This window comes from Cryptomeria japonica, chromosome 10 (assembly GCF_030272615.1).
Source record: "Cryptomeria japonica chromosome 10, Sugi_1.0, whole genome shotgun sequence".
Taxonomy (NCBI): domain Eukaryota; kingdom Viridiplantae; phylum Streptophyta; class Pinopsida; order Cupressales; family Cupressaceae; genus Cryptomeria; species Cryptomeria japonica.
This window is the reverse complement of record NC_081414.1, coordinates 308,460,496-308,465,378: the sequence shown is the minus strand read 5'-3', so window position 1 is coordinate 308,465,378 and position 4,883 is coordinate 308,460,496.

Here is a 4,883-nt window from a genome sequence, read left to right as displayed (position 1 = left end):
TTACAATATATGTTGGAAATGATCCAAAATTACAAAAATAACTTATGATCAAGTCTACTCAGCTCCCCCTGTGATCCAGTACCATTATATGCATTTTGTCTCCGCTTGAGAACCATTACCAGTACACTCCAACTGTTCTACTTTCTTCAATCTATCTTCTTGCCAACCTCTCCTATGGACTACACATTGCACACCTAGTTATGCATACACTCTCACACTACTTGTTTGTCCTTCATGTCTGCTACAATATTCAATCCTCTTGTAGTCTCTATCCCTGCATTTTCAACTGCACCATTATGATCAACCATATGATCCAATGATTTTCATTCCACCATACTCAAGCAAAGTATTAACACAAATATTTGTGAGACAAACTATATGTTGAACCCTTTCAAACTTGGACTTATATCAATTCCTTCATATGCAAGTTCTGCTGCAACATTTTTTCTTTTAAAATTTGTCTGTAACCTCTTAATATATGCATTCTTCACATTGAGAGTTGCCTTCTAATTAATTTCTACACTTGTAGCCATTATCTTCTCCATGGAGTTATTAAACTCATCAACACACACACATAAGAGGCGTTCTTCATATTTATCTTCTTTTTTAATCTTCTTCATTCCATAGTTTGATCCAACAATGCTAGGCTCTTCTCCATAGAGTTAATATCCCCCTTTGGTATTGATTTCAACACCAATTATCACTCTCCCCATTTGATAAAAATGGAAAAGGGGTTGGCTTCAAAACACACAAGTGTAGAAGTTAAAAGAAGATCAAATAATTGTTGGAATCGAGGTTGTCATTGATGTCAACATGTATGTGTGCATGGCTAAGTTGATGAAGTTGCAGAGAGACATACTATACACCCATTGGATGGAGATGTAGATACATGTAGTCATTAGGTTGGCAAAGTATAGAGATGCAACATTATGTGTACCCCAGAGGAAGATGAAGATGTAGCAATTCCATATGATGATCTTGAGGGAAAGGTTAGGGTTTCCTGGAGCATATAACTCACAAAGGGAAGGTGAGAAGATGGTATGGTCTCAGGTTGAGAGGGATGCAAGATGTGCCCCATGTTGGCATTACATTAAGTTTGTTGGTATGATGATATTGAGAAGGTTGTTGGAGAATGTTGATATAATTGATAAAGGATGATTACTGTCTTAATAATATTATTTTGTCATTAATGTCAAGCAATTGATTTTTTGATTCAGTATGATGTTGCCATATCTTAAAAAATATGTTTTGATGAGTATAAAGATGTCGGTAAGTGATAGAGAAAGAATGTGAAAATGAAGGGGAGTAATAAGTTATTCAATGGGAAACTATTACCAAGTTAGACAATAATGAGATTATGTTATTTTGATTGTTTTGATATCTTATATATGTGTATTCGAAGACTGAATATGAAGGAGAAAAGATTTCATGCATCAAAATAAGTAAAGGTTTGATACTATTCTATTTTACCGAGCAAGGAGCTAGTCGGTAAACACCAAGGTTATCACTGTCGGTTAAAGTAGAAAGAATGTCTACCAAGCATAGTTCAGTATTTACTGAGTATCAACCGAGTAGTAATAGAATGCATTGGATGAATAAATACATTATTAAATGAAGGATGCCAATGAGCTAGAGATTTACAGGAGATTGGAATGTCATGCAAGAAGTTTGTTAAGGATCAACGGCAATAAAAATTCAAGAGTTGGATCTAAAGCATAGATTGAACGGTCATAATTGAGCACAAGTACCAAGGAAGGTATACAAGTTCCAAGGAAAGATAAAACATTTTTTAGTTCAAAGAATTCAAGGAACCTAGTCAAGTTTGAAGATTTGATGGCTAAGATTAATCATGGGAAATGTGATTAAGGAGATTAAGCGGTTTGGAATTGCTTATAAATAAAGAAAAGTTGATGAACAAAGTATGTGGGCAAATAGAAGAGAAGTGATACTACAGAGGTGATTACCAAGTGTAGCGTCCTAAAATTGCGACACTTGCAATTTCGACCGCATTTGGTTCTTCACGATGGCAACGCAACATGCAACCTGAATGGAGACCCCGAAACCTGATTATGACACTGAAAACTGCATTTTCTTGCACCCTGGCCTGAACCTCCTTTGCACCCTGCTGTCCCGGGAGGTGGGACCAGAGCGCCTAGCACCCTAGTCCTTCAGGACCAGGGCGCCCAGCGCCCTGGTCCCTGGGTCCTATTTTGGGCCCGGTCTCTTTTGGACTTCGGGTCTTTATGTTTGCAAATTGGAAAATTATCTTTCCTGGTCGGCCTAAGGTCGGGAAAATCAGTCTATCAGCCCTAAATGACAAGTATATAAACTACATTTTCCTCTCTCATTTGGGGAGAGATATACATGACGGAAAAAGCATGGAAACTATACTCAAGCATTCAAGCATTCCTTCAAGCAATTGATCATTTCAAGTCTCCATTCAAGGCTAAGTGTTGCATTCAAGACAAGGATTCAACCATTGAAGAGGAGATCACTTACAACATACTACTACAACATACAACATCTATACCTTTTCACGTAAGGATACAAACATCCTTACAACAAGGTATTAGTACTTGTTTTTCATTATAGACATTTACATTTACAACATTGCTCATTTCTTGGTTAATTCCAAAACCGGGGTTTGACCTAAAGGCAAACCCCTAATCCCTAACCCCCCAATCGTCTTCACTTTTCTGTGTGTAGGTTGCAGGTACGCAGCTGAAATTGAAGATCTGGAATCCTTGTACAGAGACGAACAGATCCCCCTTCATTTCGCGGATTTTTCGGAGGACCGTGGCGCTCGGGTGCCATCGTCCCGGCAACTTTCACTCAAATTTACAGGACAGCGCCGTATCGACATTTTACTGCTAATTCCAGGTTCGCAGCTTCATACTATATTCCTATCTCAGTTTATAAGCGAATCTTTCTCACTTTCTATGCATTCCTAGCTTAATTCTTCTATGCACATTCTTTACAAAAGAGGGTAGCCTTGCTGTCGTAACCCTTGAAACTCATTTAGCATCCAATCTTGCATTGCGTGGGATTGGATCTTGTGGGTTTTCAACCCCTTTTTTGAATGTAAAGTCTCTCCCCTAAGTGAAAACCATCAACCCTAGTGAATCTCCCTTCTCTCTCCTTGGAGTTGGAAGAGGGGAGAGCAACTAGGGTTCGATCACGATTTTCCGCTTTACATTTTGGTGAACCCGACGTGAACATCCTTTCTGATTATTCATAATTAGATCTGAAAATTGGATTCCTTGATTACATTTCCATGTTTGATCTTTTACAAAATTTTAGAGGTTAATTGCATAAAAACCCTAAATTTTCTTTTTAGTAATTAAGCTTGTGAAATGTCTAAATGTTAATGCTTGTTTCAGATCTACCCTTCTATTACAAATTATCAATTCATATTTGTGCTTTAATTTTGAAAATTAAGTGGTTAAGTGTTAAAACCCTAATTTTTAAAACCCTCTTGATTCAACCTTTGTCCGACAATTTCACTGATCAAAACATCTCCAAATCAGCTGTAACTTTGGATTCCGCAATAAAATCACAATATCTTTCATCCCTGAAAATTTGGAAAAAAGTTGCAAGGACCGTGTACACTCCGAGTGCCATCGTCCCCGACATTTTTTCTGAAATTTCGAGAGCTAGATCTTACTGTATTTTCCTGCTAAAATCTAGAATTTTGGCTGATTTTATCAATTCTAACACTTTCAAAATTACAGTCAAAGTTGGTCTTGTGATTGCTTGGATTAAGGCTTCTAAACATTCAAAAATCATTGAAATTGAAATTTTGTGTCAAAATTGTGTTCTTATTGTCCTAAATTTGAAAAGTGTGTTTGCATTCATTCGAAATTTCAGTGCTTTATTCAAATTCTTACAATTTGTGACTTTTGAAATTAAGTGCTTAATTACAACAACTTTAATTTCCTCTTTCAAAATTGAATTTTGCGTGAAATTGAGTCAATTTTCAAACTTCAAAACTTGCATTGCTTTTGGTATTCCCTCTAAAATCATAAAATTCAAAATTTCAGTTTCCCTCTCTTTTTCAAAATTCAAATTTTGCATTTTTCGACAATCTTGGTAGGGTTCAATTTTGAGATTGCAACTTTAATTTGGCCTATCTACAGATCGTAAAATCACTCAATTTTTTCAGGTTAGCTATAAAATCATCATAACTTTCATCCCTGCAAATTTCGAAAAAAGTTGCGAGGACCGTGTGCACTCCGAGCGCGACGGTCCCGGACATTTTTTTCGAAATTTCGGGAGATTGTCCTGATTGTATTTAACAGCTTAAATCTGGAAGATTGGCTGGTTTTATTGAAATTTGCTACCTCTAAAATTCAAAATCTTCTCTTTCTTTAGTGCATGAGTTTTACAACAATAAGCCCTACTTACACTATTCCCGTTAGACGAAGCCTTAGAATTAGGTCCTTCCAAGGTTTAGTTACTGAGGAGATGGAACCTAATTTGAATGGCCTTTTTAACAAGGACTTGGGTAATTCCTCTAATCCTCTTAATGATGAAGAAGCTCTCCATGAGGTTTCTGTAGAACAACTTTCAAAATTGGATAACCAATTTGACGATTTTCGACAGTGGATGTCTCAAGAATACCCTGATAGTCAAGCTCTTCCTTTAATTGAGGGTCTAAAATGTATGCTTCAAAGTGATAAGAATGGAATTGATATTTTGCGTGGTATTGCACACATTGTGGATTCAAATGTGATGCCTATGAAAAGTTGTGCCGAAACCTTAGGTTATACACAACCTCCTACTCAAGACAATCATTCTATTCCTTTGACGACTCCTATTGCTAGTATACCTACTTTTACATCAAACATAATGACTACTTCAACACAAGACACTCCTCCTATGAT